Raw genomic sequence first — 15,778 nt, forward strand, 5'->3', positions numbered from 1 at the left:
ATGCGTTAGGGCGCGCCCCATCACACAGTGTCAAGAGGCACACCTCGGCTGGCTTCGGGTTCTGTCACATGCGATTTACATGCCGCCAGCTGAGCTAACACCCCTCCCTTTTGAGGGTACAAGTCTCTGTTTCCCCAAGTCCTGTGTACTGTACGTGTGTGTGTGTTGCCATATGTCCTCCATACTGGGAGTCTAGGCCAATAACATACGCCGTGCCGTCATGAGTTTTGTTCTTATGAATGTGCATCACTGAAGTACATAAATGATGTACTGTGTGCACCATGGTAGATAACACTGAACCCCCCACAGAATTTCTCCATAATAGTCTTAAATCAGCCTTGTAATAACATCATCTCATCCTGTGTTATTCCTGTTACAATCCTGTGCACTGAGCTCCCCCCCCCTTCTTCTGCCAAATAGCCCTTTTTGATGTCTCCACTGCTGGCAGCAGACAGTGCACTCTTTAGCGTCAGGTTCAAACATTCCTACAGTGCAAGGCAAAAGTGAGACTGAGCATATGGAGAGTGAGAGATGATGATGTGCACACAGCCATACTGTGTATCAAATACACAGAGCTGTTCCCATTTTCTCTGAAGGAGGTTCTCACTTTTCCATTCTTTTAACCTTTTGTCATCACAGCATCCAAAGGGGATATTAGATGAGATAAAAGCAAGCTGCTTTAGCATTACATTCACAAAGATTTCACAAAGTTGAATCTCTGTCATCTTGAGCTTTTTTTCCCCACAGCCAATTTGAATGTCACCGAGCTGTGTTTTTCAGATGGTAAGCTGAGACACTAAAAGTGGGTCATGAGATGTTCTGCCAGAGCTGTACATAGAAGAATGTTATTCAGTGGACCTTTATTCCACAGACGAGGTCAAATTGGATTACTCAGAACCCCTCTGTTCTTTAATATTAGTTTCACACCAGCACAGAACACCGTCTGCCTCTGTTCAGCATTACACAAGGTCAGTTGTTCAGATGCACCACCTCTTTGTGGGGTAATATGCATATGTGTGCCAGTTTGTGTGTGTGTGTGTGTGTGTGTGTGTGTGTGTGTGTGTGTGTGAGAGAGAGAAACACAGGACCACACATGTTGTTACAGCAGTAACACTGTGGCACAATTATAATATTGCTGAGACACCAGTACTTGATTCAATCAGACAAGAAGGAGATACTCTTCCAGCACTACGTCAGATCTTTTGCTCTCTTCCTTCCTTGCTTTAATTTACCACACAACCCTTTTACTCATGTTCTTGTCTTTCTTTTTACACATGACGAGTAATGCACCAATTACTTGTGTCCTAGTCTTTGGGAAAAGAGCAAGTTCCCACTCAAAATCCTGTATAATGATTTGATTTCTTATGCATGCATTAAAACACAGATGCATTCACAGTAATTACAAATGTTTATGTACATTTCATGCATTGCAAATTCCAAACCATCTGTTTATGTTATAATAGGTGGTTTGACTTACTATAATTAAAATTTTCTGTTGATCATCTTCTGCATTGCTCAGACAGAAGTGGAATTATTGGTACAAGATGTTACCACCGATACAACATGTTTGTTTAGTCCTGTTTCATCAAGTTGTAGGGACTCGCTTAGTAAGTGGAGTTCTCTGAATTTATTACACTGTGGTGAGCTGATCAAATGTTAGAGAAGGGAAAGAAGGGTGTAATCTAATTCTAGTCAACCTACAGGGCGATGCTGATAATGCATTAGGTTGTTTAAGTCATTGATCAGGCATAAAAAGCTCTGCAACGGCTTGATCAGACTTCTCAAATGTGAGTATCTTTGGATCTGAGAGTACCGATTGGACCAAACAAGCAATGTGAACACCTCACTTTTTCACAATTGTACACTCAACATGGCTACATTATTAATTGCAAAAGTTTTATAAAGATAACAAAATGGATACTGAAAGTGCTAAATAACTCAGAAGATCAGCCAAAATAATGACTGACTCAAAACCTGAGACGGTTTTTGCCAAGTGATCAGAGGTAACACTAAAATCCTTCACACTGAGAGCACCATTTTGTACAATATAAATTATTGCTCAGAAGCATCCTGACAGAGATGCTAGTGGAAAAACTGACTATGCAGTGTTCTTTGTCACAATGGATATAAACAAACAGCAGAGACCCATGTCCATTTTAGCAGGGAAAAACACAAAGAAACAGAGGAAGCACAAGAGAAGGAACACAAACAATAACACAATTCAAATGGAACAAAAACTGTTTTCAATTTTGCTTTTTATTACACTTGCGGTGAGCTGATCAAATGTTAGAGAAGGGAAAGAAGGTTGTAATCTAATTCTAGTCAACCCCCCCCCAAAAAAAGGTGCTACGGTATCTATCATTTCTCCAGAAGAAGAAAAAAAAGGAACTCACTGAAGCCCCAATTACAAATAATTACTACTTTTCATTCTCAACATGGTGAAATGATTTGATGCCTTTCAGAGTGTAGTCTGGTTTAGCTCAAACAGACATCTCCTTCTGCCTTATGTTAGTCTTTGGCGGTGTTAATACAATCATTTGGTGGAGATAAAAGATGGGGCGGTTAAAAATGATGGTGCAGGAGCCAGATCTGCTGGCTATAAATCACACAAGGTGGTACTGAGATGAAGCGAAGGTACGTGCCATGACAGCCTTTTGCTGCAACCAAGACTAGAAATGATAAAATAAATATATCTCTGAGGTGTTCATGAGGTGGGGTGTTGTGTGCAAGGTTTCTGTGTGTGAATGTTTTAGTTTTGTTGCATCTGTGCCTTGTAGCACAGGCTTTGCAATACTGAAAAGACATCCATCACCCACAAACTTTCCATTCAAACAACTGTTGAGAGAGACTGCAAGTTTGAGAAACTACACAGAAGATGAAATCCAAATAGATAAATGTGGAATCTTTTTGTGTCTTTGTCTTTCATTTCACATTCCTGTGGTTAATAAGACATGCCACTGCTGCTGATGAATGCAGTCATTCAGTGCTGTGGATGGCAGAAATGGCCTCTCAAACTGAATTTTGTGACATTCTGACAAACACAACTGCTCTTTCCAATAATACCATAATAAAAAGAATGAAAATGACATGCGAGTGAAAAGCTGTCTTTTATGACTGGAAGAAAAGGAAACCTTTCACATATGAACTTTGCTAAACAGTGGTGAAGCTATTGGTTGATTGCCAGGAGACTAATTACATTTTTTTTTTAAATAGACAGTTCTTTATCAAGCAGAAATGCCACAATACTGCTGCTAATTCAAGTTGTGTGTATTTATTTATTTATTTTTTATGAGAGTTTGCTGCCTTTTGATTTCCATTCCTTCAAATATCTTTGGGTTTTGGAGTGCTGATCAGATAAGATGGCACTTTAGGCTCTGGAAAACGTGTCAAGATAGTTAACAGAATTAAGAGTTTATCAAAAAATGACTCAGTGAAATTTAAAGAATCAGTATCTATAGCGCTGCCAGAAATATTAATGAATTATTTATTATTAAAACTTATTATTAAAATTATTTTAAACTATTAACACTGATCAACTAATCCATGAATTGTTTCAGCTCTAACAGAAACAATAAATATAAAATATATTTAGTTAAAAAAAACTGCTTCACTATAGGCAAGAAATCCTAAGCAGCGTCTTGTCTGTGCTGCTCAGGGTGCTGTGTACTGGGAAAAGCATAGAGCAAACATGGAGACAAAAGACAGCATTGCACCTGTGGAGAAACTAAGGGATGAAAAGCAAACTTGTTTTGAGGGTGACGTGACCCCTCTTACACCTCAAATCACAACAAAAGCCCGTGGAGACAAGCAGAGAACGTCTGTCTATCTCAGAAAGCCGGCTCCTCTTAGGCAACGGCAAAACACACAAGCAGGCTGGTCTAAGAGATACACACAAAATACGCCAACACCTCCTGTTCACTCCCAGTATTGCATCTCAACATCAACACAAGTCAAATACAGTTCCAAGTCGTTTCATGGCTCACACACTCACACGACAATGCATTGATTTTTTTTTCTCCCTCCCCCTCTCTGCTGGGTGCATAGACGGAGCGGTGCGGAAAAATCCATTAAGCCGACACTTCTCGTTTCCAGTGACTGACAGGCCTTGACGGGCTCAGGCTTTTGGCCCACCCGCCTGAATGGCAGCTCGACAGTTAAACAAGCCCCACAGTTGCTATAATAGTTTAAAACACTTTCAATTACCCGAGTCAAACAAATCCGCAGACGAGCGCTCAGGTACCTCTCTACAAGCAATCCCACACCCCAGTGGGTCCTTCCCTGCCTAGCCTTTGGTTTATCTGGAGACCTCCACACTATGATGAAGGGGAAGAGGTTTTTTTGGACAAAGAAAGCATGAAGTTGGCAAGGGAAATTGGATGGTACAAACTGCAGGGTACTGAGAACAGGGAGATGGTTTTAAGGGTTTCATGGCATTTTTAAAACTCGACACTGTCTCTCTGTGTGGCTATATTACCTCAGAGTTTGTGACTGCAAGATTTATAACCAAACTCATTAAAAATTAAGTAAATCAGTTTTGACCAACCTCCCAACAAAGCACACAATAACCAGGGGTGGGCAATTTCCACAAATCAATAGAATCTCACAGTAATACGCCTGACTCATAAATCACTTGTTAACAAGCACTTCACAGCAGATTCATCAGTCGACTCGCAGGTTGCATACTGCGAGACCTTAATTGCAGTAAAAAAACATGAAAAAGGCAAAGAGATTTTTAAATTTATTTTTTTGCATAACACTACATAAAATTAGCCAGAAATTAAGCTTTTCAAAAATGTAATAGTCTCATTAAAAACTGGGGTTAATTGCTTGAACACTGATCATCCTAGATACTTTTGTCACTGGATGACTATACAGCATTATTTCTGTCTTGAGTTGTGAGTCTGCCCTGCTGTATAACTGCCTAAGCACTTATGAGATAGCTATAATGATGCATTAACTCAAATTCCTTTTAATGTCGCAACAATCTTTTTGAATGCACAGTTAATGCACGCACATTCTGTGACCCTTATGACAGTCGGACCACCCCATAGTTTGGGAAATCAGGAAGCGATGTAACAGTGGAATTTGATAAAGAAAAGGGTCTTTTGAATGGTAAGTTTAGCCTCAAAGCCCTGCCAGATGGCTCTCTCAACAAGACCAAAGTTAATTGCATTTACTGTTGATGTGAATTGTTCCCGTCCGAGTACCTCGAATCTCAAATACCACTTGCTGGCCAAGAACACAGCTGATGCAGAGAGCATCATCTCCCTCGCCAAAGGCAGACCACGCTGGGTAGTTTGCAATGGAGACACCTGGACAACTCTACAGGTAAACCTTCGACAGCTAAATGGGCATCTACAGCTTGCAAGCTGATCAACACTGTGGAGGACGAGGGTGCTACAGCTTGCAAGTTGATCAACACTGTGGATGATGAGGGTCTGCTTGAAATAATTCCCCATGGCATCCAACGACAGCGAATATGAATTGTCTTCGAGAGCCACCACTTTAACCAAGATACACAGCTTGTATGAAGATGAGAAAGCTACAGTGGAGGAGGCGTTAAGACTGACAAACACTGCTGCGCTCACTGGAGACTACTAGACTTCTCTCAATAATCACAGTTAGCCTGGGATCCCTTTAAAGGTACATTCAGAAGCAGCAACGGAAGAAGTTCTCAGATCCCTTCCTTAAGTAAAGGTAGCAGCACAACAGTGTAAAAATACTGTTACAAATCCTACATTCAAAATGTTACTTAAGTAAAAGTACAACAGTATTAGCAACAAAACATAGTAAAGTACTAATTATGGAGAATGACACATTTTGCTTTACTGTAAATCATATTATAATTAATAATCAGTATTACTTTTTACTTATGTTACACACACACACACACACACGCAAACCGATGGCGGTGCCCTCCAGCCACCCAGAGAAACTGGGGAGAGTGGGAATTGAACCACCACCATTCCAGATAGGGGACAATTGCTTTACCTCCTAAACCACAGCCGCCTTCTTACTGAATTATGTACAAGCATGCAATTAAATATTTTAAATCGACTGACTGCACTAAAAATAATCATACCTGCACGTGAACTTCAGATATTAATTTCTATCTTTTACTGAAAAAATATGGCTTAACTAGCAAGGTTTCAACATACTACAGGTAGACTGATCCATAATGAGGGTGACTGTAGTAAAAGCAGAATGGTGCCTACCACTGAATCAACAACCTTCAATCAAATCACTTAATTTAAAAAAAAAAAAAAAAAAAAACATGCCAAGACTGTAGAATACTTTGGTTGTACATTTTTGACCACTAATCCAAATGTCTATGCATATTTTGTATTCTCACTGGTTCACTTTTCTGCTATTTGATATTGCCTGAGAGCCTTTCCAGCGCACCTTTTATGGAGGCTAGTTTATTTAGTCATAATTATCCGGCAGCACCTAGGGCTCTTGCTGCAGTAATAATCTTCCCTGTTGCCCAAGAAACACAAGACACATCTGCAAAACAGTGAAGTCACTCCCTCTTTGTCCTTGAGTCGTAGAGTGGTGCAGTCGAGCGGGTTGAGGTGTGTGGAGCAGGGTAAAAGAAAATACACTGAGAGCCTATTTTGGTATTAGGTGCCGATACATAGTCAAATGTGTCACTGCCTTAACATACACATACTGTATATTAGAGGGTCTAAGACATAAGCAATCAAATTATTTATAGAACAACATGCTTCATTAAAAGAGGGACTGAATGCCTTTGGTAGTTTGCTGCTGTTATGTGTCAGTATCTGAAACAGATAAAAAGTCAAAAAATATATATAATAGACATCTTTTTAAATATTTATATACGAGTATGTGTGTAAAACTAAACACTACTGAGAGACAAATTTCTTTTCAGGCAGTTGCTACTTTCCTGGAAATAAAGCTTTAAAATGTGTCATCTATGCTACAGAGTAGCTTTTGTACACCTGAGGAAATTCTGTCTCCTTCTTGCTGACTTTTACACCACTGTTCAGATCCTGCCACCTCGATAACCTTTTTAAAAACTTGTTTTCATATATTAAGTGAAGTGTGCACTGAGGGAGGCAACACAATCAGTGCATCACCAGAAGCCCATGTCATTGCTGTAGAGCAAAAGTACGAAAAACTGCCAGTGCTGAACTTTGATAGCATCTACAGTCAAGCATTCTGATTTGTTGACTTTGTTCTCTTTCTACTCATGTTTTGCTGATTGTTCTTCACAGCACTTCTACCTGGCGAGTGCAAAGAAGTAAATCAACCTGTTAAAACAGCCACTTTTCTTCCAAATTCCTCTACAATGTTTCTTTTTAAGACTACAGGAATAAAGTGTTGGAAGTGATGACGAAAGGATGGCTTTGTTCACAGTTATGCTATAAAGCTACAGAGTAATATTGATTTTTTCATTTTTATTTTATTAGGGCTACGTAATTAGTGGCGTCCCAGCTAGCTGACATGACACAACATTATGACAGGCAGTGCTGAGCAGCTACTACTGTGACTTATGTATTCAAAACACTGGAGCTGCGGGAGACCAGCCTCACACAGCATAAATGTCACTCTTCTGACTGTGGTCTGGTGAGACTCAGACACTCACTTGCATTAGAGGTGTTAGTAGTGGTAAACCAAAAGAAATTTGCAGATGATTAGCTCAGCCTTTAACCAACACAGTCTTCTTCAGTGAGACATCAACGTTACCCTTGTCTGCACCTAGCTGGATGCAGTACACAACTCACTGGGCTGTCCTTGAACCTTACTACAAGTTTGAAAACCTGTAGAAAAATCATGGCAGCTTTACTGGAGTACAAAACCCACTAACTAGTAAAAATTTGTTTAAAATAAATAAATAAATTAAAATGCAGTCACCAGATGATGGATTATTTGCGTTGAACAATGCTGTTTAAGTAGTTGTTCATAGGATTTGGGAGCAGAGAGTCATCACTGAGAATAACTTAAAATATAGAACATGGTATCACCCTAAACTAATATAAACTGCACTAGTAAAATTTAGCTATGTGAGGTTTGCAGCAGGTGATCACTACAGAACCAATGAAAAGCCTCCTGCACCTCCCTCAATCAAACAAAACAGAGCAACCATTCATCCAAGTTGAATCTCTTGTAATTTTTTGCAATTGAATATCACTAAAACAGTGGAGCTGATTTCCGCAACAGGCATCAAGTAGACCATTATCCTTGAAGAGACTTTATTTCCTGCCTCATGAAATAAAACAAATGGAAACAAACTGCAGACACAGGAGTAATTGTCTCACAACCTGGTCTTCTGGCACAAAGTGAACTGAAATCATAGTTATGCTTCCTCAACTGAAGTTAAAGCTTTAATTGATATGGGTCCTGCCAATTTCTTTTTCAATTATACTAAAAGTGTTACAGTGCACAGCTCTAAAACAGACCAATGCATTCGTTCAGCTCTTAATGTGTATTACGTCCAGCTATACACCAGTATAGTCTAAATGTGTAAAAAAAAAAAAAACAACTCACGTAAAAGTCGCTTACAATACAACAGTCTGCTAGGTGTGAAATGAAAATTTGCCCTCATTAAAACAAAGTTTTATTAAACCCTTGAACCAACACCTTTGACTCAAGCTAAATTAAAGTTATGCACTTGTCGCTTTTAATGTGTGACAAGACTTTTATTTCCTGCCTCATGAAATTTAACAAATGGAAACAAATTGCAGACAGAGTGCATGATGCAGAAAAACTGCCCAAAATGTCGGTCAAATATTTTCACATCATCACAGTAGTATTTACTTATTTGATAGTATTTGTTTCTACAGTTTTTAAACATTCAGGTTCTGTATATTGGTAAATCAACCTATACGATTTCTGTATTCACACACTTAAATTTGAAATTACAGCTTGAGATGACAAATGTGGAAATTTGCAAACACATTCCACTACCTTCTCCATGATGTCTTTACTCATTTAAGAGATGTGATCATTTTTATTAGAAAAGCAAAAGTCAGCGTAAGCAAAAGGGGACTTGGGAGTGAAGATCTATGGTGACAAATCCTCTCTCTCCCTCTCTCTCACTCCTCCTAACCGAGGTTTCCTATCCAGGTCAATACAAGCAGGCGCCACAGTGCAAACAGTCCAGGACACACCATGTAAAGTGACTCTACAGTCCTCCATCCCCCGCCTCCCTCGGACACTATTCGCCCTTAACAACAACCATTGATTTTTTTTTTTTTTTCCTGATGAGGATCTAGTCGGCATTTAATCTAACATTGTAACCCCTCGCTGTAGGACATGGCTGAGCATGTCATGCTAATCGATCACTCACAGCAACCAGTGTAGGTTGAGAACTTAACTTTACCTCTTTGGATGAGTGGTCGCACTGACCAAGGATAAGTTTAAAATCTACTCATCCATGATAGAAAAAAAAACTGAACATATAAAAAAGACTATTTGGTAAAACATTAGAACACAATGCAAATTTCTCATATCCTGGATTTGCTTCATCTCAAAGGCAGAGATCAGGATTATATGATTGAAAAAGCCTCTAAGCCGGATGATAATTGACATAATTCACAGCACTTCACTGTAAGTGTTTCACTAAATACACCATCAAGCCACGATTGTTTACAGAAATCTGACTTTACCAGTGATGCTGCGATCAAAACATGGGTGGGTGTCTACCCATAATCCCTTTCTTCGACTACTGTGAACCACTCTTTAGGCAAGGACGCTGGTTTTTAAATACTGCCATATGCAAATAGTTGCATGCAATTTACATTCTAAAATATTTCACGGCCTCGACTTCACTGGATTCTAAGGGCACACTGATCACAGATTCATGAACCTCTGCCAATCATGCTTCAACATTCATTTGCTTTCAACAATAACTCCGGAATGCATATAAATTTAATAATGCCCTGAGTGAAATCATTTCAATCTGAGGAAAATATGTGTTTATATAACTGCTTCTGTGCTGTCCTTAGCTTTGGAGCTACAGCTTCACCTTTGTCATTGTGGTGAACCCTATCTGTACGGTCAGCTGCAATTAGAACACATCAACACTGCTTACTGCTCATTATGACGCCCCTGAAGTTCACCCGAAGGTGTCCACAATTTGATTATATTTAAAAGGTGCAGTTTTTCTACACCACTTTCTTACTCCTCCACCACTGCAACCTCACCCGAGCTGGGAACATGATATGGCACAGAGAGAAAATGAAACAAACAAAAGTATATAAATATGTATCTATGCTACACACACGTGAAACACAAAGTCCCTAGTTTCTGTGCAATTCATGGATTTTCTCATTTGCCCACAATGATTCTAGCAGAGGCCATATTATACAAACATTTTATCCGAGTGTCCATTTCATCACACACACCTCCATAAATAAATAACCAACATATAGACTGCATCTCTATTGTACATCAAACATAGCCAAGATTATATGTGACAAGGCTGACAATTAACCATTTCTCTCACTCTGAATTCAAACCATCAGAAAGATGATCAAGGCTGGTTGACATCCACAGACTATGCATAATTTATGTGGCTGGTACAAAATACCGTTCTGTTGCAGTTCTGTTCATTCACTCGACTAATTCATTGAAATAAAGTGTCCCAAAGGGGTATCCATGTAATCAAGCCTAATCCCAGATTGATTTGAGAGCAGTCAAAGACAGAAAGCTGGAGAAATCTGGGAAAGCTCTCTGTCACAGGAGGAAGACTGCGGGAAGCTGGGGGATCGCTAGAAACAGTTTAGAAGCTCCGGTTTCAAATGAGAGGATAAAGTAGCTCTGGAAAGAAATTGACGGTTTACAAAAGAAAAAAAAAGGAGGAAAAGATTGTTTAAACCACACTGCCATGAAATGTTGAGTTTGAATACTTAAACGTCATTTAGTCTCAAATATTGCTCAGTTTCTCCTTTTTTTAAAAACATTGAAATAGGTAATACCTGAAGACTGCTAGGACATTTTCTGCTTGTGTTAAACTATTCATGTCAGAAACTCACACTGATTTCACAGGGGTGTGTGTCGCCATGTATGTATTTATTTATTCTGGTACGACTGAAGCGGTGCACTGTCTCTGGGTGATAGAAAGCACAAAGAGGAAAGCTGAGATTCCTGCATACTGCGAGAGAAAATACAAGAACAGTAGCCTTTCAGTTTTTACAGAAGAGAGATGACAGACAGCAAGCAGTGAGAGAACATTAACATGTTTTGGGGTCATTTTTTAAAATATTTGCCTGTTTTATATAATAGATATACAGTACACCCTGCATTTCAGAGCCACCAAGATTAACTGCAAGAAATGGTTTTGAAGGTGCAGATGCTCAAGTGATGCATGTTGGAATATTCATTCAAAATTTTACTTTTCTTGTTGAGTACTGCACTCGGGTTACAATATTTTGGGTAAAGTTTCTTTTACTAAAACACACACACACACACACACACACACACACACACACACACACACACACACACAAAACAAACAATATCCTAAACTGGAAATCATCAACCTGATGTAAATCTGCAATGTCAACCTGATCCCAAACCACCTTCTCGCTCTATTAGTGTAGCAGTGGGGAGAAATTATGGTTTCTGTCTTTGTTGCAATTACCCTCTCGACACGCTCCCTTCTACGCTCACATGGTTGGTTACACGAGGGCTTTATACACGAAAGGACTTCTTGAGGAGCGTCGCTGCATAATTATCCTTTCCCGTGGACCCTGCAGCCTCAGCTTGTCCCAGTTTGACTAACACACAGCGGGCTGAATGTTCTCCTTTGTCCCCTCTGTGTCACAGAGGCAGAGGGCAGAAGCAAGAGGGACCGAAGCAAGGTGATACAGAACTCAGACAAAAATAAACTCAGTTGTATTACCTTCTTGGTGTCTGTTCCTATTAGAACCACTCACATCTGCAAAATGCTCCCCAGACCAGACATTTATTAACTCGTAATTTGGGTTTGTTGATGCATTTTCCACATTGCTGTACTCTCAACTCCCATAATTAGCGCAGAGTAAGAAATAAATGAGGCTTTAAATAAGCTTTTACATGTGAAACGCGTACTGAAATTCACAACACGACCTGTGCTTTCCACTCTGGTATGAGAATCTGAAACTCAAGTATCAAAAGTCATCAGGCTCCACCTACTGACAACATATGGACAATAAAAATCCAGTGCAAATGCAAACGTTACACCACAGCATGGTATGCTGGAGTATCAGTTTGACTTTTTACTATACTGGTGAAAGACTTTCTATTTAAAGGAGAAAACAGCCACATAATTTACTAATGCAGGAATGAATGCGTCTACACTGTGCACCTATCCTTTGGTTTACCAGAACTAATTCATAAAATGTATAAGATGACAATTATGTTTCTTCAATATTTATATTTCAGTTATTCATATTTCCTTAAGAAATTAAGTGTAAAAACAATAAATAATAAAACTGAATCAAGAATACTTGTGTACTAATCCTACATCTAAAACAAGGATTAACCTCTGGTTATGGATCAACAGTCTGTGTAGCTGCATGGTAAAAGCAGAGGTCTGCTGGCGCCATCTACTGGTCTCCTAAGGTCAATACAAATACAGGCAGTTTAAGTAAAATTTGTAGCACAAACTGGGAACATGGGCACTAAACATATTCAGCACAATAGGAAGTGATATAAATATCTTACTCAATGTCAGTTGAAATAGTGTTAAATACACACAAATGATACTTCAATCTGCTGCATGTAGTCCTGAAGAATACATTGATATATTCCTGGCTATTCTAGCAATGGTCTCGTGTACAGTAGTATATATACTGTACACACGCACACTACTCTATAACCACCATGCATTAGCAGCATGCTGTTCAGGATGCTAGTACTGGCAGTTGAATGTTGAACCCAAAGCTCAAAGACAGTCTCACAGGTCAGCTGGCTCCATAACATATACGAAAAATTAAGACAATTAGACAAATCAAAAACTGCAAAAATGATAAGATTCTTGTTGTTGTCAATGTAATTTTTTTCCACTTTAGTTTTATAAAAGAAGTTTATCATTTTGATTTATGTGCCCATATTTGGAGCACAGAAAGCAGAAAATGTGCCAGACTGCCCCAGCTGGACAGAAAGATGAAAAGAGTTGATCTTCATCCGGAATCTGGCACAAGTATACCAATTAGTTTCTGCAAAGTGATTCATCTAAACAAAAGCAACATTGTAATATCGTCAAAGTCCAGGTCATATTTTCTAAAAACTGAATCAGGTCTTGAGTGAAAAGTGGTATGTTGCAAAACAACTTTATTTTCCATCATTATCTAAAATCCATAAAATGTAATGCTGACAACAGGCAGACTGAATGGCTGAACCAGAAGTTGCAAAGGCAAGATGGTGCCATCTAGTGGCCACACAATGTAAACATATGAGTTAAAAACAAATGCCACAGTACACCTCACTGTTAAACTGTCTAATCCAAGTAGCTGACAGTACAAAATATCATTACCAATACTCAAAACACTCAGTATTTATGTTCCACCTAGCTGCACGTTTGTCCAACAAGAAAAATCAGCACCCAAAATGTAACATTGTGACGTGTCTGTCTCTGTCATGTTAATCCCTGAAGGCTAGAAAGAAAGAAGCAATGAAAAGAAATGCTCTACTTAGCTACTGCACTGATAGAACAAATGCAACAACAGCGAGACATACAGTAACACACCTTGTGCAGTTTCACTCTACAAGTCTAAACATTATTCTTCAAACACTAGCAGAGCCCAACTCGCTGACCCTGACGTCACAGTCAATTGCAAGACAACATGACGCTTCCGTGATCACCATGCTAATCTGAGTTAACCACATTATCAGGCGCTTTTGGACTGATGTTGAGTAAAGCAACAAATATATATGCATTTCTTAAATGAACTAATTCACCATACCAGTCACAGCACAGGACGCTTGACAACTGTGCATGCTGGTGTGGGTACAAGTGATAGACCTGAGCAGTCATCTTTCATTCAGACCTATTTTCATGAACTTCACTGTCAGCTTTGCTCCACTTTTCTGTTTGAAAGGCAAGCGCAGAAGTAGCTCAGCCAAGATAATCAGCCTAGTCCTATTTACTGTATAATGAAAACTGCATTAATGATACTTGTCCCAACATCTTTTCAGAAGAAAGTATGCTAAAAGATAAACATGTAAACAATAAATATCAGTAAATAAGGTCTCTTTAAAGTACCAATCTACACAGGTCAACTAGTTACTGTACCACGTTACTACATGTGTCCATATGTCCTACTTTCAGTGTTAAGGCTAAATAGAAATTTAAAGGTCATGCTTGACATGATATAGTCAACAACCAGCCTTAAGGCGTTCAGTACACCTCAGGTTTCTGTTGGGACTGTGTCACATAAGTATTTCAAAGATAACAGACCCATTTCACAGCAAACATTTTTGACTTGTCAGGGAAGGGAAAACACACGTGACATCAATTCCATTAACAATGGCTCTGCTTGAATTAAGTGTCCCAGCAGGCTAAGCCAGCGCACCAGGGCCCTTCAACTAGGTCAACTAAATGGAAAACAGTCCTCATTAAAGTTAATTTCTCCTGTGCGTTTCATGTTATGACATATGTCAAAATGACTGCTATGAAAAAGGCCTGTTAACACCATGAAAAACGAAGCACAAAGACAATACTTCGCAAACCACGGAACCTGAACACGTTCAGAAACAGGAACAGCGCCACATACAAGGCAAAAGTCAATTAATTAAGCACAAAGCATGTCCACATTTTTAACCCACAGCAGGAAAAAAAAAGTCTCCAAAGAAGACTCACCCAGCTGACGACAACACTGCGTGACGAAGAGGAGCGTCTTCCTCAGAGAGGTTTACGCTCCCGGTGAAGCCTCACTCGCGCTCGGCAGCGGCCTTCACCTCCAGTCTGACGGCAAAACGCTGGAGTGACCTGTGTGACGTGGGAAACTACCCAGGCTGCGTCCGTCAGCAATTTACATTTCACTGGGTTCGTAAACATCTCTTCTATGCACAATTAAGACGACTTGTGAAACGAAACCATATCTTATAAAATTCAGTGGTCACACAGGTGATTCCAGCGTTTTGCCTTAAAGCTGGAGGTGACGGCCGAACTCACGTGAGGATTCACCAGCAATGTTATCGACCTCTCTGGTGCTGGCTTTTTACTCGTTTAAGTTACATAGAGTAAAAAGCATGGGTGGGCTTAACCTGAGTGAACTTTAACCTCCAAACTAACTTTCACCGCTTTCTTCGTCATACCTTTTTCCGTGTTGTGATCTGGCGCGATCCGGCTCTCAATGTGCAAAACAGTAAACCAGCATAAGGCTGTGTAATATAAAAAAAATAGCAGCAATAACATCAACAAACAGTGCAAACAATGCAGAAAAAGCAGTATAAACAGACAGTAAACAATGCAGACAACAAAAGAATGTTCATTGAAATGAGATAAATAGGGATAAAAACAGAGTACTTAAAACTAGAGGTTGAACTTCCTGAGCTGGTGCAGGAAGTACATCCTCTGCTGTGCCTTCTCGGTGATGGTCCTGATGTTGGATGTGCACTTCAGGTCCTGGGAGATAGTGGAGCCCAGGAACTTGTAGGACTTTACTGCTGATACAGTGCTGCCAAGTATGGTGAGTGGGGGGTAAGGTGGGAGTGCTCTTCCTCAAGTCCATTGTCATCTCCACTGTTTTGAGCGCGTTCAGCTCCAGGTTGTTGCGGCTACACCACAGGACCAGCTGCTCAACCTCCCGTCTGTAGGCTGACTCAT

General features: G+C 39.7%; 1 protein-coding gene across 4 annotated transcripts in view; it reads right to left on the reverse strand.

The window, feature by feature from the left end:
• LOC109958715 (teashirt homolog 1-like) overlaps positions 1–15,359 on the reverse strand; it is a 153,705-nt gene extending 138,346 nt beyond the window's left edge. For all 4 annotated transcript variants that reach the window (XM_020597586.1, XM_020597589.1, XM_020597585.1 and 1 more), the window contains exon 1: positions 14,810–15,359. The gene's annotated coding sequence lies outside the window, so the exon portion shown is untranslated. The remainder of the gene's footprint in view (positions 1–14,809) is intronic.
• Between the last annotated feature and the right edge of the window lie 419 nt (positions 15,360–15,778).

The sequence above is a fragment of the Monopterus albus genome, unplaced genomic scaffold (assembly GCF_001952655.1).
Source record: "Monopterus albus unplaced genomic scaffold, M_albus_1.0 scaffold34.1, whole genome shotgun sequence".
NCBI lineage: Eukaryota > Metazoa > Chordata > Actinopteri > Synbranchiformes > Synbranchidae > Monopterus > Monopterus albus.